The sequence below is a fragment of the Cryptomeria japonica genome, chromosome 1, assembly GCF_030272615.1.
Source record: "Cryptomeria japonica chromosome 1, Sugi_1.0, whole genome shotgun sequence".
Taxonomy (NCBI): domain Eukaryota; kingdom Viridiplantae; phylum Streptophyta; class Pinopsida; order Cupressales; family Cupressaceae; genus Cryptomeria; species Cryptomeria japonica.
In genome coordinates this window covers 334,534,299-334,556,916 of record NC_081405.1, presented here as the reverse complement: position 1 = coordinate 334,556,916, position 22,618 = coordinate 334,534,299, and positions in this window count along the sequence as shown.

The window sequence follows — 22,618 nt, the reverse complement described above, 5'->3', positions numbered from 1 at the left end:
CTCTTCAACAATTCAATAACATCCTTAAATATTCACAACCTTAGTGTGGAAGGCTGTAACAATTTTGGTAAAGTTTGCTTGGGGAAAGGCCATGATACTGGTAATGGTAGTTTGGAGGCGCATTCTTCTTTTCCTTCTCATCCTCATAGTGGTGAGGATAGAGCCCCCTAGTCCTCCGTTTCTTAGACAACTACAAAAGGATTCCTGTAAACTAAACTTAGAGAGGATCTAAATGACTTGCTAGGTGTTTCTAGGGATGTGATTGTTGGCCAATTTACAATGTCTAAGTGGTTGTTTCTATAAATCAACCATATCAATGTCAAAACTCATTCCATGACAAGAAAAATTTAAGCCCTTGAGAAAGGAGATATAATTTATAGGTTTGATGAGGAAGAGAAAAAAATGCTAACGATTCTAGAAAATGTTGCCAAGGATGTTAATATCTTAAAATCTGACTACGAGGGGCAGATCCAAGTGTTGGAGGAGAACAAAAAAGAATCAATGATAATTTAATGATTCTAGTTAATATGAGCTATAAGATTATTCATAGCAATATTGATAGTATAAAGATCCCAGTGGATAAATGGTAGAAAATCTAGACTTCTAAGCCTTCTAATAATCCACACATTGATATGGATAATATTGATAAGGGTAAACATGTAATTGATGAGGACTCGTATACTTGTACTAGGGGCAACATTAAGAAGACTACAAAGTAGGCTAAGATTGATCTTACTGACATGAAGAATTCAACTCAAAATATTGATAAGGTGGAGGTTAAGGTTGTGCAAGTCCTCAAAAACGTCCATTAGTGTCTTGTGGGTTTTCTTAGGTCAATGAATCATGACCCTCTGGGAGATGACTAAATCAACCTCCAACACTAAACCAACACATTTATGTTTATTTTCAAATAAAAATCAAAATATTTCTATGATAACACCATCCAAAATAAGGAATCATAAGAGATCATACATCACACCTGATACCAACATCGATGCTTATCAAACAATACCAATGTTAATCCTACGAGGATCCAGTTAATACTGATAGGGGGGGTGAATCAGTATTAAGACCAATTCAAACTTTAACACAAAATCAAACTTATTTCAGCTTATCTCAGATCTGAAACCATTTAACAAATGTCTCAACTCTTGTAATTAGATCTAATACCTTTATCAGATTTGTTTAACACATTAATCAAATCATTTACCAATACTTTTGCCACCAAAATAATCATATAAACTTGATCATTTACCAACTCATTAACCTTATCAATAAGATCAAATACTTTCTCAAACAACTTCTTATCAGTACCGGTAACCTCTAATAAACTTTTGATAAAACATCATAACCAGTGTCTTAGAAATAATGCATGAAAAGAAATATAAACAAAAACATCACATGAAAAACATTCCACACATGAACACCATAAGTTTTTAACATGGAAACCCAAATCGGGAAAAAACCATGGTGGGAATTGGTACCCACAAATATTTGTACTCTTTTGAAGTACACCCTATTAGGAGCTTACAATATGCCCAGTTAAGACCAGACCCTGTTAGGAGTCACCCGGTTAGGGGATTTACCTTGTAGCCGATTAGGAGCTTGATGATCTATTAGGATCAACCTCATGAGAGGATTTAACACTCTTTTAAGAGTTTCCCTATTAGGGGAGTTAAATGTTTAAGGCCTATTAGAACCTACCCGGTCAAGGGATTTAACCTGCTGCAACTATTAGGGAACAACAATAAGAAAATGATTTGTTTGCTTGTACTTCTCTACTTGCTTGATTAGATCACGTTATAATCAACACTCTGCAACTCTCAGGCAGATCTCACACTTCACTTGGATGACTTAACACATTATCTAAGACCACTAACACAATAAACATCAATTGTGTCAACATAAATAACCATCTCAACTAGGCCAACCACAAAACCTAATTACATCATGAATTTACAATAAGATCACAAAATATCATCATAAATCGCTATCCATATCATTTCAACAAATTACAATGCAATAGCAATCATTGATTGATCATAACTCATCACAGAAATCCGATTTATATCCTCAAAACACTCTACTAAGCATTTCACTGATTCCCAAGAAAATCTTCCTTAAATCATGCCAAAACAACTATCAAATATTTCACGCGGGTTGTGGCATATTACAAACTTTATGTAGACTCATTGTTGATCACCGTCATAATACAAATCATTACTGGTTTGATGATTTCTTTACTGATCCTTAAATCCTACTAAAACCTTAGCAAAACTTCATAAAAAATTGGAAACATGCCTTTCGGTAATCATCACAAGTTTTGGTTTTGGTCAAATACTTCTTTCCATGATACAAGTTCACCATCCAAACCACAAATCACCAATCATTGCCAATCAACCAATCCAATCAAAACAATTCTGCTTTACCAGTTAAAGTCCTATTTCATAGACTTTAGCTCACTGCCGGTAAACACTGTCTTCTGGTAAACCAAATCACTTAGATGATAAAACAAAACATCAGGAACATTAGGAACATCAGTTGTCAGCAATGATAACACAAATAACTAATCATGTTATCTATTCATAGAATCTTAATCTCTTATTCACAAATAGACTTCTATCCTTTACCAGTGCAGTCATCCAACTTCAACTACATCACCTGATCTATATTTGTTATGCCAAATGCCAATAATCTCCCCCTTTGGCATTGATGACAACAATAATTAGATACACAATCAGAATACCATCATCATCTGCAACTTGCTTGCCGATATCACATCTTTGATCACATCTCTGCCGGTTCACTCAATCTGATCTTTTGATCTTCAACTTCTCACATGTCTGCCAAATCTGATTTCTATTCATTTATTCTCCCCCTTTGACAACAATTCCAAATATGTAAATGCATCACTTGTCTTTGATTCAGTTGCTTCCTCTTTCATCATCTCTGCTACATAAATTAGAATGTTACATCAGACTTGCTCCCCAAAGAAGTAGCCTGAACCTTCATCAATCCTTAGAAAAATAAACATGAAATCCACAAGATTGATGGATCTCCATCATTCTAGTTCTTTTGGTGTAGGGGTCTAACCCCTAGTTTACCTCTAAGAAACTCAAAGGTAGCCTTCGGTAAGGGATAAGTAAATATATCAGCTAACTAATCTTTACTCTTCACTTATTCCATCTTTACCTCCTTATCTTGAAATCTTTCGCTTAGGAAGTGATACTTCAATTCAATGTGTTTGGTTCTAGCATGAAGTACAAGATTCTTAGAAATGTTGATTGCACTTGTATTATCACAATAGAGAGTCACTGATTCTGACATATCTATTTTAAATCCTTCTAGAACATGTCTTATCCATATTTCATGCGTGTAATTCATGGATGCAGCTACGTACTCAGATTCAAGTGTAGATTGAGAAACACAAGTTTGTTTCTTTCTTGTCCATGCCACTAATCTTTCTCCAAGTAGAAAAGATCCACAGGTTGTTCTTTTCCAATCATCCATATTACTTGCCCAGTCAGCATAAGTAAAGACATCTAAAGTAAAATCACCTTTGTAGGGATACCATAAACCATAGTCTACTGTGCCTTTGAGATACCAAAGAATTCTCTTCACAGCCACCATGTGACTCTCTTTAGGTTCTTTTTGAAATCTAGCAACTAATCCAACAAAATGAGCAATGTTCGGTCTACTATGGGCAACATAATGTATCTTTCCAATCATAGACCTGTACTCTTTTCCACTAACAATAGGGGAATCATCTTCTTTTGACAACTTGCAACTAGTCACCATCGGTGTCCCTACTGGTTTGCAGTCTTCCATGCTGAAAGTCTTCAACACCTCTTTGATATACTTGGCCTGACAAATAAAGATACCACCATTTAGTTGTTGAATCTGTAAGCCAATAAAGAACTTAATTTCTCTGATTAGAGACATTTCAAATTCATTTTTCATTATATCAGCAAAGTCCATACACATATCATCATTGCGACAAAAAATTATGTCATCAACAAACACTTCTTCTATCAGCATCTTGTCTCCATCAGTTTTCAAATAAATGTTGTTGTCCTTACTGGTATGATAGAATCCAATCTTGATCAAATGTGCATGTAATCTCTCATACCATGCTCTCGATGCTTGCTTAAGACCATACAAATCTTTGTGCAATTTACACACTATGTCTTTATCATCGGTCAAGGAAAATCCATCCAGCTGTTCAATGTATACTTCTTCTTCAAGAATCACATTCATAAAGGCTAAGTTGACATCCATTTGGTAGACTTTTAATCCCTTATATGCAACAAATACCAGTAGCATCCTTACACCTTCTAATATAGCAACTTGTGCAAATGTTTCACCATAGTCCTCACCTTCCCCTTGAGCATACCCTTTGCAGACTAACCTTGCCTTGTTTCTTACAATCCTGCCTTCTTCATCCAATTTATTCCTAAAGACCCATTTTCTTCCAATTACATTATTATCCTTCGGTCTAGGAATAAGTGACCATGTACGATTCTTCTCAATTTGATCTAATTCTTCATTCATTGCCTTAACCCAATCATCAACCTTTAATGCTTCCTTAACTATTCTGGGTTCAATTGTAGATATCAAACATGAGTTCTCTTGGATATTTCTCCCAGTTTGCACACCTGTATTCTAATCACTAATTATTTATTCTTGTGAATGATTGAATCTAACATATCTAGGTATTGCTTGTGCCGGTTCTACATCTTCTTCATCTAGTTCTTAATCTTCTTCCTCACTGTCATCGCTTACCGATTGAGCACCTAGTTCTGCATTTGCCTGTTCTTCATTATTCTTTGCTTCCGGTTCAATGATCACAAACTTTTCCTTATTATCATCCTTTTTTAGGTTCAGATCTGCTTGTACCTTCAAACTTATCAGATAAATCATCAACTTTTACATTAGCACTTTCAACAATTTTCTTAGTTCTCTCATTGTAAGATTTATATGCCATACTCTTAGAAGAGTAATAAAAAAAAATTCCCTCATCAGATTTTGCATCAAACTTCTTAGTGTAGTTATCTCTCTTGATAAAACATTGACTACCAAAGATTTTAAAATAACTAACAAAAGGATTTCTCCATACCATAGCTCATAGGGTGTCTTATTGTTACCTCTTTTTACTAGTACTCGGTTATTGACCACTTCTCTCCAAAACATTTTGGATACATTACTCTATTATAACATGGCTCTTGCAACTTCCACTATTGTTTTGTTCATCCTTTTTGCTATGCCATTTTGTTGTAATGTCCTCAGAGCATATATCTGTCTCTTTATACCCTATTCATCACAATACTTAACAAATTCACTAGATGTGAATTCACCTCCTCAGTCTGATCTTAAATGCTTCAAGTTCTTATCAGTTTCCTTCTCAACCAGATCTTTAAATGGTTTAAATTTATTAAATGCTTTTGATTTCTCTCTAAAAAATGTTACCCACATCATTTTAGAATAGTCATCGGTGAAGATCATGAAATACCTATCACCATAATTGTTGGCAGTTGACACTCATTGGATTCATTTTGTTGTCATTGATGGCAACATGATTAGATAGAAGGCAACAAGACTTGATGGAAGTCACAAACTGGCACTGGCACTGGTACCGACACTGGCATTAGTACTTTAGGAAGCTGACATCAAGGAAGATTTATTTTGTAAATCATTTTGTAATTATTCTCGAGGCCGAAATTGAATATCTTTTGTAAATACATTGTAAGCTGACATAAGGCAATATAAGTCAGTCTGCTAGGTCAATTTAATATATATAGGAAAGAGGGTATCATGATGGTATAGAGATAGACATATAGCAGAACTGTGAGATGCGAAATATATGTATGGAGATCATTTTTGTATGCAAACATTGTATCATGCAATTATCTATAGATAGCTAGGAAAGCACTCTTGGAGGAGAAGCAATACAAGTAATAGTTCAAGACTGTGAACCGGTACAGAGCAGAACCAGAACTAGAACTCTATTTGGCATAGCAGATGCACTCTTGAGTTCATTTTTAGTAATTTACTTTGGCAGAAAGCTTGTAGTCAGTGAGGCTCTTTAGTGATGAGCAGTATTCTCTAGGAAGTATGCCTTCCTGCAAATGCAAGCCCTTGTTTATGTAATATCTTTTCATATGGCCAGTGAATTGATATTGTGGGTCACAAATCCCACCGTGGTTTTTCCTCATTGAGATTTTCCATGTATAAATTCTATGTGTTATGGTTTTCATTTATGTGGATGGTTTATTTTCTTCTTGTTATATGCTTATTTATTTATCGGTACATACATGCATGGTTTAGAAAGTTAAAAATTGTTGATTTTGACAGAACATTGATTCACCCCCTCCCCCTCTCAGTGTTCTCATATCCCAACAATTGGTATTAGAGTGTGGTTCCTCAAAAGAAGTTTAAAAACTTGAGGAAGATCTTCAAATTGGAATTTTTGAATATGGCTTTGGAAAGGCAACTTGAGATGGCTCTTGGGGATTATGATGCTAAAAGGATGAAGAACTTAAAACTGCAAGAAGAATTGGTTTCTGCAAATGAATTCATTGTTATCCTGCAAGAAAGGTTGTCAGAAAATAAGAGGAAATAACTTTTGCAACAACCAGATGATGAGGAGAAGAATGCTCTTAAGGAACAATGTCTAAAAATAATTCAAGCAAATATGCTCATGAAGAATGAAATGCAAGATCTGCCCATGAGATTATCAAAAGATATTAGGATAGAAAGAAGAAGGAAGATAGTCTTACTTTATCCTTGAAGAACAAATTTTATGAATGTGGAAGATTGACTCATGAGAATAATCTATTGAGAACTGATTTGGCACACTCCCGGAACAATGAACAAGAACTTGAAAGGCAAATAACTACTCTGAGAGATGATCTAACTACTACAAGTGAATATAAAGAAAATTTTATAATCAATGCTTCACAATTGGATGACTTACTGAAAAGACAAAGACAGATTGATGATTCTAGAGGACTTGGATTTGTATAAGGTGAAAGCTCTGGTACTACTAATAAAGATCAGACAAATGGTATGCACAACTCATCAGAACAGAGGAAACTGGTAAGACAATCTAATGCTTATAAATTCCATGGTAGATGCTTTGTTTGTAATAAATTTTGGCATATGGCTAAACAATGTAGAAATATGGCAAATCAAAACTACAATTCTATTCCCGGTCAATACACAAACTGCAAGAAATATGGTCATAAATCAGAAGACTATAGAATGACTGTTAAATGTCATGCATGTAGAAAGTTTGGACATTTTTCTAATCATTATAGGTCAAGAAATAATAATAATACCAGATATGTCAAGGCAATCCAGAAGAACAATGTGACATGTTATGCATGCAACAAAATAGGTCATATTGCTAAGTATTGCAGAAGCAAGACTCAACCGGCTAATAATGATAAAGACAATGAGAAAGGGAAGCATAAGGTAGATGAAATACAACAAGATCATACCAAGAGATGGGTTAGAAAATCTAAAGAACAAAGTGGAGATGAATCTATATCGGCAAATCCACTGGTAGAACAGAGTATTCCTCCACTGATAGGAAATTCCATTGGTAACTGAGGCATAAGCCTTAGGAGTTGGCAAAGTCATTGCTAAATCTTGCATATTAACCCAGAAGAGATCTAAGGAGATCTGGAAAGAGATATGGAGAATTGTGTTTATCATCGATGAAGGTTACCCTGACACTCAACTGTGAAACCAACATCCGTAGGGTGGTTGGTGAAGTATTAATGACATAAAATTAGGGTTTTATTCTCTGATAAAAGAAGCTAAGTGAATTCATTTTCACTAACCAAGCATTCAAGCAATCAGAGTGAAGTAAAGGTGAACTAAGAGTGAGCAAGCATTGAGAGAGGATTTCGAGCAATAATCTGACGTAATCAAATCATGCACTGACATTCACTCAGGTATTTTCAGACATGGCATCTGGATCTTGCACTCCTACTTTTATTACAAATATGACAATCGTCAAAGTTAAGGATAGGTTAAGGCCAGTATTTAATGAGGTTCCCAAAATTATGAAGAAGGAAGACTCTACGGGATCATTTTCTAGGGTTCTTGAAGGAGTACTGTATGTTGGAGATGTGAGGGCATACATCCACTGCACTCTTGAGGATCTGGGTACCGAAGACATAAAAAGAATGTATCAATCAATGATACTGGGAGACATTAGAAAGATCAAACCACAATTTAAGGTAATTGAGGATCTAGGATTAACCACTATTCTATATTTACTGGAATTCAAGGATGAAGTTATCAGAAACATCCTGAGCAGGGTTCATAACAAATTTATATGGTTAGACAGACCCCACATGATCACAAAGGAAGTTGTAGAAGCTGTCACTGACTTACCTAGGGTTGGACAAGAACCTAGTAAGAAAATATCCAACACAAAGGTTCAAAAAATCATTGGTTCCACACTGGATAAGAGATCAATGAGGATTAGCATAATAATCGACTCTGACATAAAATTTGCAAGCATGATCATAGGATATAAGGTAACTCAATCCAACTGATTGAATTTTGTTGCAAGTTCATGCATTCATGTTGCATATCAAATGTTGAGAAATAATGTAAAGTATGAATTATGTGAATGGATGAGGAGTGAGTTAATGTTAAACCTTAAAAAGATAAAAGGAACCAAGAAAGGCACATTCAGATATGGAAACTTAATTGTTTATTTGATGCTTTATTTCCTGAATGAGCTACCCAGTTTAGGAAAGAAGCAATGGGCTCATAACATACCGATAGGTATGCAAATTAAAATGGCTATCACCGGTCTTGGTTCCAACAGGGATGAAAAGCTTTGGGGTTACTTCAAGACATTTCAAGAGAATATGAGGAAAAGGGAAAGAATCTCTAAGAACATTGTGGAGAAGTACTCCATTGACATATGTTTCATGGTGAAAACTGATGAAACACTCATGGAAGCAGTTGAACCCAGGCAAATCTGAATCACCAAGCTTGGATATGGGGTAGATAAGAGTATTTTTGAGCTTTATGCAAAGATGCTATTAGATGCCCCATTGGATGACAAAACATAGCACTTCGGTAAAACATGAGAAAAGGCTCTTGAAGTGAAAACAAGTTTGAATAGAAAAAGGAGAGAGAGGAAAATTGATAAAATGTCCACATGTGTAGAATGTGATTTACAAAATAGATACTCAACTAGGTTCCAAATCTAAATAGGTAGTCAAACTAGAAAAGGTTGCTACTGAAGAAGCCACAAGTTCACATTTCCCCAATCACTTCTAACTCTGACCCTGAGGATAATGAGCCTCTGACTTTTAGAAGGGTGAAAAGGAAGGATGTGGTAAAACCACCGATAGAGAAACAAAAGGCAGAACCAAGGAGGAGACTTGTCAAAAAGGTAGCACAACCTATTGCACCTCCACCATAGGTAAGGAAGCCTATGCAGAAGAGGAAACCAATCACACCAACAACAACAAGCAAAAAGAAGAAGGGTGATGATACTGGATCTAGTAAGACATCAATGACCTATGCTGAAATTATTGATGAAGTGACAAAAGATGGGATATTAAAGAATATTTCAAAATATTATGAAGTTTTTGAAGAGAGTGAGAAAAATGAGTTAGAGGAAGCTATTTTATTGTATATAGATATCTATAAGAAGACATTAGTTGAAATTTTGAAAGAGATACTTGTTAGGTACTAGAGACAACTGAGAGGGGAGGTGAATCAGTTGTCTAATAAATTCAACCAAAATTAACTTAACCAAAACTTAATGCTTAATGCTGGTAAACCAAACTTTATGCCAGTAGACAGTTTTATCAGTTAATTACAATACCGATAAAGATTAATGCATGAAACAAAAAGACAATAACATCCACAACACATAACACAAATATTTGTACGTGGAAACCCTATAAGAGGAAAAACCATGGTGGGAAGCCTTACCCACAATCAAATGATACTACTACAGATAGTATGTGTGTACAATATGGAGTTTGCACATGCAGAAAGGCCAGCTGCCTAGAGCTCACTGCTCAATCACAAAATGGGAGTCACACTAACTACAATTGGATGGTTAAATCCAATGATAATGTACTACATAAAATAGCATCTTCATATGCTGGATTTAGTACTGGTTTAGCTCTGATTGCCTTCACAAAAATCTTCCTTCAATCTTCAAATGATGTTTGCATGTGTAGCCCTGCTTATTTTTGCATATGCCTTATTACAATCCTTTTTCTTATCGCATATCAATCTCACAAATGAGATCTTACATTTATACCATAACCGAAGACCAATTGAATAGGTCAGCTCACTAAAAGATATTACAATAAAATCAATTACAAATAAATCATTATGCGATACATCATGTCGGCTCAATGCATTTACAATAATAATAAATCATCTCCATAATGTGTCGTGCTGATCTAGAATAGATATGCTTGCCGGTGCATAACCTGGACCTATTTGCCGGTAATAATAAATATGCAAACTTGAATAGACCAATAACCAAATTGCCAAAACCAAGTGATCAAATAATGTCTTCGACATAACCAAGTAGTCCCCAAGTCATTCCAAGTGTCGGTGAACAATATAACCAAAGATCTCCAAGTGCTAATAAGGTTGACAAGTGTTGACAAGTGTTGACATCAATGACAAAACCATATCAACATATCCAAAATACCAACAATCTCCCCCTTTGGCATTGATGACAACACAAGATGGAAAAACCATCAATGTGCCAAAACAGAAATCCCAAAAACCAAAAACCAACAATCTCCCAAAGAGATCATTAACCAGCAATCAAAATACATAATTTTCTCTCCCCTAGGAATAATTTCTCCCAAAAGATATCTCTCCCCAAAATGTTTTTCAATTTTTTTTCCATAATATCTCCCCCCCTTTGACATCAAATGCCAAAGCAATACAAAACCAAATACAAAATACCAATTAACAGATTTATCCAACTACTCCCCTTGGGAAGTAGCTCTCCTCATCAAAACTGGAATAAAATTTCTCTGTTAATTCTGTCGGTTGATGACAAACATCAACTGTCTAAGTCTCTACCAGTGGGGGTAGGACTCAAAGCTGCTCTCTAAGATATTCAAAAGTCTCCTTAGGCAAAGGCTTTGTAAAAATATTTGCAATATGCTCTTTTTAGTATTCACATAAACCAATTTCACTTCTTTTGCTTCAACATTCTCTTTTAGAAAATTGAATTTGATAGAAACATGTTTAGTCTTAGAGTGAAATACCAGGTTCTTTGATATATCAATTGCTACCATATTATCATAGTAAATAGTTATAGGTTCCTTGCATTTTACCTTTATATCCTTCAACATTTGTTTGATCCATAATACCTGTGTATAATTAGTTGCTGCTGCACCATATTCTGATTCTACTGTTGATAGTGATTTACAACTCTGTTTCTTGCTCATCCATGAAATTAGTCTACTACCAAGAAAAAATGCTTCGCCGGTGGTGCTTTTTTTGTCATCTACATCTCCTGCCCAATTAGCATCTGTGTATGCACATAAATTAAAATTTTCATCTCTAGGATACCATAAACCAAGATTTGTAGTGCCTTGTAGGTACCAAAAAATCCTTTTCACCGTCGATTCATGATTTTCTTTAGGATTACTCTGAAATATTGAAATAATACATACTGCATTCATAATATCAGGTCTTGTTTGTGTCAAATATAGTAAACCTCCTATCATAGACTTGTATCTAGTTGGATTAATAGGTGTTGATTCATCCTTCAAAGATAATTTATCAGTTGTAGTCATAGGTGTGCTTACCGGTTTAGAGTTTTCCATGCCGAATTTCTTTAGTAATTCCTTCAAGTACTTAGATTGACATAGAAATATACTTTTATCTGTCAGTGAAATCTACAATCCTAAAAAGAATTTTATCTCTCCAATCATAGACATTTCAAATTCTTGCTGCATTTTATTAGAAAAGTCTTTGCACAACCCATCTTCTCCAAATATTATATCATCAACAAAAAATTCAATAACCAAGATATCATTATTAGTCACTTTGTAGTATAGATTGTTGTCAACATTACCTTTAGTGTATCCAAGCTTCAAAAGATATTTGTCCAATCTAGCATACCAAGCTCTAGGAGCTTGTTTTAATCCATATAAAGCTTTCCTTAACCTGCAAACCATATCTTTGTTATCTGTCAAAGAAAATCCATTAGGTTTGTTCAATATAAAATTCTGCTTCAAGATCTCCATTCAGAAATGCATATTTAACATCCATTTGATATACTTTATAGTTCTTGTGTGCTACAAAAGCCAATAAAAGTTTGACTACCTCAATTCTAGCTACCGGTGCAAAGGTTTCATTGTAATCAATTCCTTCTTTCTATGAATATCCCTTACACACTAATCTTGCTTTGTTTTTGATTACTTTACCATCTGCATTAAGTTTATTTCTGAAAACCCATTTAGTTCCAATTACATTTTTGTCTTTAGGCCGGGGAACTAATGACCGAGTGTTATTCCTTTCAATTTGTTCCAATTCATCTTCCATAGCTTTAATCCAATATTTATCTTCACATGCCTCATAAATTGATGTAGGTTCAATTTGAGAAATAAGACACACCTCTTCATTTTCCAATCTTCCTCTAGTCATAACTCCTTGAAATTTGTTTCCAATTATCTAACTTTTAGAGTGGTTCAATCTTACATACCTGGGTGTTTTTACTTGCTGTTGTTCTTCAGTGACTGTTGAATCTTCAGATGATGCCAATGTAATTGGATCAACATTCTGTACTGGTGTACTCATAGTAGGTGCATTTGTGATTATCTCTATTGCCGGTTCAAAGCCAATGTACCTTGAATTTCCTCTAAACTGTTCATCAATCTTCACATTTGCACTCTCAACAATTTTTTGCAATCTCTTGTTAAAACATCTATATGCCTTGCTCTTAGATGAATAACCAAGAAATATTCCTTCATCACTTCTAGGATCAAATTTTCCAATATACTCATCTCTTCTAATATAGCATTTACTTCCAAATATTCTAAAATATTTAAGAGTAGGAGTGTTTCCAAACCATAGTTCATGAGGGGTCTTACCGGTTTCACATCTGATGTGTACTCTATTGAATGTATAAACTGCTATATTGACCACTTCTCACCAGTATATATGAGGTAGATTTGCTTCTGATATCATACTTCTGGCTGCATCCAAGATAGTTTTGTTTTTCCTTTCAACAACTCCATTCTACTGGGGTATCTGGGGTGCTGATGACTATCTTCTAATCCCATTCACTTCACAAAATATATTAAATTCCTTAGATGTGAACTCACCTCCTTGATCTGATCTCAAACATTTTATTTTCTTGCCGGTTTCATTCTCTACCATCACTTTGAATTTTTCAAATGCTTTAGATTTCTCCCTGAGAAAATTAACCCAACACATTCTAGAATAGTCATCAATGACTAGCATAAAATGCCTATCTCCTTGTATACTTCTAGTTGTTGCTAGACCACATAAATCAGTATGAATTAAATCAATAACATTGTTAGATTTCTCTGGGATACTCTTGAAAGATGCTCCAACTTCTTTCCAAATTGACATTCCTTACATATCGGATTGTGAGGTTTAACAATCTTAGGTAAATCTCTTACTACCTTAGTAGTACTGATTTTCACAATACAATCAAAATTTACATGAAAAAGTCTCTTATGCATAAAAAAATTTCATCAATATGTGCAATCAAACATTCTTTCTCATTGTTGTTCAAATGAAAGATATTACCTCTAGTCTGATTACCGATTGTGATTTCCAAACCAGTTCTATTTAAGATTTTGCATTTACCATTCTTGAATTGTAACTGAAATCCTTTCTTAACTAATTGACCAACACTCAAAATATTATGCTTCACAACTTCAACATAGTAAAAATTATCAGTATTGTGCTTACCATCAAAAGATATAGCTCCTTTTCCTTTGATCATACAAGCTTTATCATCTCCAAATCTCACTAGACCTCCATTGTAATCCTAAAAGTTTAAGAATTTACTCCTATCACCAGTCATGTGATGTGAACATCCTAAATCAATAATCCATTCATCCTTATCTTCAACTTTAGCTACCAAGGCCTGCTCTACCGGTTGAACAATAGGTGCCAGTTGATCTTCTATTATAGCAACAAAATCCCATCCATTGTCTGCTGGTTCCTCATCAGAATCATCAGCAACTCCTTCATCAGCATAATAACAATATTTGTCTCTATTCTTCTTGAATTTGTATCTCTAATAATCAGGGTTAGGCTTATATGTTCTCTTAGCTTCTTCTCTTAATCTTGCATGTCTATCAAGACATCTAGAAGCCATATGACCAATCTTATTATAGTTAAAACATTTAAAGGGTGCTTTACCTTCATACTTACTTCTAATTGGACCTTTAGGCATTTTTCTTGCAAATAGTGCTTCAAGCTCTTCCAGTTCTTCATTCTCCTTCCTGATATCTTCAAGTTCTTTTGTATAGAAGGCTTTCCAATCAGATTTCTTAGATGATGATGATGATACTACAGATGTTGATGATGCTTTGAAATCTAGATCTGTCTTAATAGTAGCAACAGGACCAAATTCCTCAAGTTCAAAAGCTGAAAGTTTTCCAACCAAGGTGTCTCTAGATATTGATGCATTAGGCATTGTTCTTAATTCATTTATAGCAGTAACTTTCATTTTATATGCTGGTGGCAATTCTCTTAAAAATTTAGAAATGATCTCATCTTCACTTAAGGTTCCTCCACAACATTGTATACCCAAAACAATTTCATTTACTCTTTCCATAAAAGAAGAAATTCTTTCATCTTCTTCCATTTTCAGATTTTCATACCTGACCCAGAAGCATTCAAGTTTTGCATTTTTGACAGTGGAATCTCCTTCATTTAATGTTTCCAATTTGTCCCAATTAGCTTTAGCAGTAGATCTATCTGACAATCCCATGACTTGCTGATATGATAATGCGCTCAAAAGTGCTTCTCTTGCTTTGCAGTCATTTTCCTCATCTTTAGCCAAGTTAGGTGGATTAGGTTGACCTTGAGTAGGAGCAGTATAACCATTCTTTGTAACATCCCATATGTCCTTTCCAGTGCAATTCAAATGTGTCTCCATCCTAATCTTCCATATGCCATAGTTGGTTCCATCAAGTTTCAGACTCTCCTTCCTGAAATAGTTAGAAGACATTGGATCTCCTCAAGTTGTTAAACTTCTGCAAAAAGAGGACTAGGCTCTGATGCCAATTGTTAGGTCTCAGAGACAACTGAGAGGCGGGCTGAATCAGTTGTCCAATAAATTCAACCAAAATTAACTTAACCAAAACTTAATGCTTAATGATGGTAAACCAAACTTTATGCTGGTAAATAGTTTTATCAGTTAATTACAGTACTGATAAAGATTAATGCATGAAACTGAAAGACAATAACATCCACAACACATAGTACAAATATTTGTACGTGGAAACCCTATAAGAGAAAAACCACGGTGGGAAGCCTTACCCACAATCAAATGATACTATTGCAGATAGTATGTGTATACAATATGGAGTCTGCACATGCAGAAAGGCCAGCTGCCTAGAGCTCATTGCTCAATCACAAAGTGAGAGTCACACTGACTACAATTGGATGGTTAAATCCAATGATAATGTACTGCATAGAATAACATCTTCATAGGCTGGATTCAGTACCGGTTTAGCTCTGATTGCCTTCACAAAAACCTTCCTTCAATCTTCAAATGATGTCTGCATGTGTAGCTCTGCTTATTTTCGCATATACCTTATTACAATCCTTTTTCTTATCGCATATCAATCTCACAAATGAGATCTTAGATTTATACCATAACCTAAGACCAATTGAATAGGTTGACTCACTAAAAGATATTACAATAAAATCAATTACAAATAAATCATTATGTTATGCATCATGTCGGCTCAATGCATTTACAATAATAATAATAAATCATCTCCATAACATGCCATGTTGATCTGGAATAGATATGCTTGTCGGTGCATAACCTAGACCTATTTGCTGGTAACAACAAATATGCAAACCCAAATAGACCAATAACCAAATCACCAAAACCAAGTGATCAAATAATATCTTCGACATAACCAAGTAGTCTCCAAGTCATTCCAAGCACCGGTGAACAATATAACCAAAGATCTCCAAGTGCTGATAAGGTTGACAAGTGTTGACAAGTGTTGACATCAATGACAAATCCGTATCAACATATCCAAAATACCAAAAATACCTTTATCTCTATACAATAAACTTGAATCTAGGAAACTTAATGCTATCAAGAGGGATAAGGAAATCAAGGAAGTTGCACTTTTGGAACAATGGGACTCTATAAATAATGAAGAGATGAAAAGATGTATAGATACTGCTAATAGGACAATTTTTAGTAGTAAAAACTGACAAATAAGTCTTATGTTGGGTAGAGTAAATGAGGTGGTAAATGAGACAAGTAAGGGGTGGACAAAATTCTTTCAGAAAAACCCAAACTTTCTCACATCTCAGGAAGAATTTGCAAAGGCAACATCCCCTTCAATTCCTGACAAATTAAAAGGAAAGGGTATTTTAGGTAGTTCTACTCCAATTTTAACACAATCACAACCAACTGCAACCAAAGGCACACATCCACAATCGACAGTCACAAAGAGTGTACAATTTATATCGACACAAACCAATTTTGAGCAAGAGAGTGTATAAGACACTGGAAACACTGTGGATAATACTCCACCGACATTAATCAACACTGCACTAAGTGGAAAAGCTAGTGATGCAAAAGAGGTTGAGATGGACAAGGTTAAATCAACTAAGTCCATACTGGCAGACAAAACAAATTCACCGGCAAGAATATTGGCAATTGACACTTCTAAAGTCGAGAAGAAATCAGTTTCTAAGTTAAGTCCAACTGAACTAATGATGATGGCCACTCAGAAATTGTTAAAGGAAGGAACTGTAGACAAAGGGCTGATTGATAAACTAGTCTCTGTATTACATAGAATAATGCCTGATTGTCAGATAGCGGATGGAGCAAGCCCTTTCGGTAAGCTCTAAGCTTTAACAAAACACATATCAAATAACTATCAATCCTTGAGATAGATTGCAGACTGATAGGATTTGGATAGTTTCTCTGATGCAAAAGAGTATCTTTTGATCAGCTTATAGTAATTGGGAAGAAGAAGATAGAGGACAAACTTATCTCTATTGAGTTTTTTTTGAATTAACGCACCAATATTTATAGAGTATGTTGTAATATAGGAAGTCTAACAACCAATGTAAATGACAAATTGAAATAATTACATGACAAAATGGCTACTATTACTAATTCTATTTGATGGACAAATTTTGTCCTTGGAGAACCAAGTTTTTGCATTTAAGAAAGAAAAAGAAAAAATATTGAGGAGAGCAAGAAATTTAAGAGGACTAGTGAGTCCAAGACTTGACTCTTTGGGTGTTCACAAGAGAGAATCCATCGATATACTAGAAAAGCCCACAACGATAGATACGCAAAAGAAGGAATCATTTGCCCACTTACTTAGTGGACTTGCATCAGTATCAACCACTTTCAAATCATGATGGGAAAAATATCTTCAGTTGCTACAAAAAGCATACCCATAAATTCTAAAGATGACTAAGCTCAAATGATTCTAACTATATTCTTTCATTCTTTATTCATTCATTGGTCTTTGGCATTAATGTCAAAGGGGGAGTATGTACATTTGTGAAAAATATTAGGGAATATGAAGTGTGTTGCTCAGGGGGAGCACACCGTCAGGGAATCCATTTTTCACATGAGTGTTGTCATCAATGCCAAAGGGGGAGATTGTTGGCAATTGATACTCATTAGATTCATTTTGTTGTCATTGATGGGAACAAGATTAGATAGAAGGAAACAAGACTTGATGGAAGTCACAAACTGGCACCGACACCGACATCGACATCAGTACTACAGGAAGCCAACATCAAGGAAGATTTATTTTGTAATTATTGTTGAGGCCAACATTGAATATATTTTGTAAAGACATTGTAAGCCGACACCATGCCATGAAAACTATGCCCCATTATACACTAGCCAAGACATACCAAGATATAGGATGATCAAGGCATTCTTGAACAAGTATAGTCCTGGGACACAAGATGAAAACAAAGAGAAAAGATCAAGTATGCAAACAATATGCACATGACCGACTGACATCTCTTGCCAAGAGTAAGACAAGGATTTGGATAAACTGTTAGACTAGGGAAGGATGCATCCCAATGGGTAGGTGATGGATTGATGGATGGCAAAAGACAAGCTGGATGTGCAAAGTCTACAGATGATAGGATTGCCACTTGGATTTAATTAGCAAAGTATGGATGGGTGCTTGGATTAAACACAAGTTAGTGTGAGCTCAGGTAGATGGGGAAAACTCAGTTCGATGGATTGGATAAGATTGGAAGAAGGATAAATGATTAGATATGATGAGAAGGGGGATGGATGATTGAGTAGGATTGGATTGGGGATGGGATTAATGATTGAATTGGAAGAGGTGGAGAATATGATTATATGAGATAGGATTGGATAGGATGGGGTCGATTGGTGGATAAGATTTGATTTACTGGAACTAATGACAAGGGAGAACCAAGGATTGGTAAAAGGATGGATGGATGAATGGATGCAGATATTGTTTGGATAGATGGATCAAGTGGATGGACATGGACAGGAAATTGAGGAATAAAGGATGGAGGGTAGGGTGATGGAGACCCATGGACTATGCTGCAAAGGAGTGCAATGCCCCACACTAGAGGTAGTGAATTTAAGGATGAAAGGATGGTGGATAAAGATGTATGAGGTGGAAGGATAATATGTAATGGATGGTAGAGGATTAAGGCTTGAATGCTCCAAAGCATGTATTCATATACATTATTTTACCTTTATATGATCAAGATGAAAGATAGGAATGGAGAATTCATTTTGATAGGATGAGGGATATGAGATGGAGGATATGGATAGGATAGTCAAGATCAAAGATAGGAAAGGATAATGGACTTAGATATGATGTAGATGGATGGGAGGATTGTGTGGATGAAACTTTCCCCCAAGTGTAGAGTGCATGGGGATGAGGGGATTACACATGATGATTGTTTGCCAAGTTTTCATCATGGTACTTACCCAAGGTGCCACAAGAAGTGGTTTTTACCATTGGATGAAATGATTTTTCTTTACTTTTTTCTGATTTTTTTTTTAATTTAAATTCTTGATTTTTTGATTTTTTTTTTCAAGTTTTGGAATAGTTTGGATGGAGAAGGATAAGGATGAGTGAAGGAGGAAGGGAGGACTCAAGCATATATTTCCATAGATGGTATCCCTTAGTATTTCTTTGAATTGGAGGTATGGTCATAGATGTTGGATACAACAATTGGGGAGATGAAATGGATAGGGGATGGGAGATAAGGATTTGGAAAGGATTGGACTAACGGAATGGGATTGTGAAAAATGGATGGTCAGTAATGGATGGGGTTTTGAAGAATTTGTGGAAGATCAACATTGGCACACACCTTGAAGGGTGGAGTAGTGGGGGAGAGTGTTTTGAATTAGATGGGGGATAAAGTGTAGATTTTGGGAAATGACGACCCAAAATAGAAGAAGGGGATGATGGAGTTGGGATGGTGGATTTCGGGACATAAGGACCCAAAATGGATTTTGAAGATGAAGGAGTGTTAGATGGAGGATTGGAGGATTTATTAATGGATGGAGCATTTGTATTAGCAAGTTTGGATGCCAATTTTGATTTTACTTTGGGATGCATTGCTTCTTTGGGAATCCACATAGTTTTTGATTTTTTCTTTTAGGGCCTTTGCGGCCTTTTTTATTTTTCTTTCTTTCGGATCATATTTTTGTTTTGAGCATGTTGTTTTGAGGGGACATGTTGATCCTTTGATTTTTATAAATTTTGAGCTTTATGCTTTTTAGATTGGGCATCCAAATTGCTTCCAATAGCAATGGGATGGGTGCATGAGGATGAATGACTTAAGGATTTTATGGATGGTGGGATGATGAAAGGAGAGTGTTGGGAGGCATTCAATGATGTGTGCCTTTGTTGATCTTGCTTAGGGATTATTTGAGGTGATGGAGTGGTAAATGGAGGGATGTAAGGACCCAATATGGATGGAAGGGATGGAGGATTGAGCATCGGAACATAGGGGCCCAAAATGGATGGAAGGAATGAAGGGTTTAAATTTGGAACATAGGGTCCCAAAATGGATGCAGAAGATGAGGGATAACAAGATTTTGATTTGTATGAGGTAAATTTGGATTTAGGAGGAGTAGAGGATGTACCAACATCTTGAGCATTATCTTGAGGATCCTTATTATTTTGGAAACAAGATGCAAGTCCATTTTGAGGGGGATGAGATGTGGAAGGAAGATTAGGATATTTAGATGGATTAGGATCATGACATGGAGATGAAGGGATACTTTGATCTTGACTAGGGAGGGTATCATGAGATGGAGTGGGAGGGGTGATTGGATCATGAGATGGAAGAGGATCATGCGATGATAGAGGAATCATATGATCATGAGAGGAAGTGGAGTGAATGGGATCATTAGATGGAGTGGAGGGAGATGCATCATGAGATGGAGAGGTTTCTATGCTAACATGATTTGGAACAATCTTTTGGCATGTTTGGAGTTGTGGGGATTGTGTGATGGAGGAAGGTATGGAAGCTTTGATGTGAGTAGATGGGGAAATGGGGGTATCATGAAGTGTGGGGGATTGGGATTTGTTTTGAGGTGGAGGTGATTGGCGTGGATGGAGGACTTGAGGAGACTTGGCCACTTTTCTTTGAGGTGAGGATTTTATCTCCTTTGCTAGCATGTCTTGGATAAGATTATGGATGATGAATTTGGAGGAAGTGGACAATATGGATTTTGGAGGATTAGGATTAGATGGAGGATTGGGATTGTGATTGGAATTGGATGGAGGATTAGGATAATGGATTGGAGAATTAGGATTAATGATTGGAGGACTATGGAGTAAAGGATTTGGATGGGGAGTAGAGGTAATGAATGCATTGTCAAAGGATGGGGATTGGGATGTAGATGGGGGGGGAGATGGAGATATACATATTGGATTAGAGGAGTATGTAGATGAGGGATAATATGGAAATATGGATGGGGAATAAGATGGAGATATGGATGGGGAATAAGATGGATTTCCATTGTCGAAGGTAGAGGAAGGATAAGAGATATGGTATAGATTGGGATTGGGTGTAATGTGTTGATATGGGATGGATGAAGGTATGATTATGGGATTAACTTGGTAGGAAGATTCATGAACTTCCATGAGCATCTTCTCATACCAAGCTTTGAAATCTTGTGTAGTCATGTTGAAAGTGAAAGATTAGATTGGAATTGGATGAATATGTTTTGGAGGGGAAAGATTATGAAGATGATGTTAAATGAAGTTGACGATTAGGACTTGGCTTGGAATGATGATGGATTAGATTTGATTAGGTTTGGATTGGATTTGATTTGCATTGGAATTGGTTCAATTGGATTGGTCCTTGGATTAGGACTTGTCTTGATTGGATTGGTCCTTGGATTACGACTTGATTGAATTGGTCCTTGGATTAGGACTTGATTGGATTTGGATTAGATGAGATTGGTTGGATTGGATAACCAGATTAGGAAGATGGATGGATTTGATTGATTGGAATTTTGGAGATTTGATTGGATTAGAGGAAGAATGAATATTAGCTGAGGAAGGATGATTGTTTGAATGGATGAAAGTGGATTGGGGATTGGAGAATTTCTTGGATAGATAGAAATGGATTAAAGATTTGATGATGACAAGATGGAATTTGGAAAGAGGGAGGATTGATTGGTTGTGGGGGATGGACTTGGCAAGAGATGTCAAGTAAAGAAAACACAATGGTCAAAAGAAGTTAGACTCAAAAGACACTCATGCTCCTTCACAACATATCCTATGGTGAGAAAAGATAATAGTCAATGGATCTCAATTGGTTTCCTAGCTACGCTTACCCAGAGTGGACACTTAGATGCTTGACCCCATTGGCTCCTCTCCACAACACTCACTTCTCTGGGGCAGCCAAGCATCAATTCCCATGAAAAATCCTCATGGAAAACTTTGTGTCTCTACTAAGGGCTGTAAAAATATGGGTGGCTTCGGAGGTCCGACCTCCCGCACCAATGACTAGAAGGTTTTTGGTGGCTATGTACAAGGTGTTTAGTATGGCTTCCTGTTAGGAGCTACCCTTTGTAGTTGCGCAAGCGCAATTGAGTCCTATAGCCCAATGAAGCACCAAGAACTTAGCAGTCATGCAAGCATGATTGAGATCTCTAGGATCCTATTAAGCACCCAATGTGAGAGTGAACTCTCATATAGCACCAACCATTGATCCTTTCGTAGTCAATGGCATATTTATTATAGTGAATTGGGAACCCCAGGTCTGGGTGTACTCACTTGGGTCATTCCCCTCTTACCTTCTATAAGAGAAAGTTGGGAGGGCAGACCTGCTAAGGGTAAGCATGCAATCAAACAGGAAAAGGTTCGAGGGTTGGGAT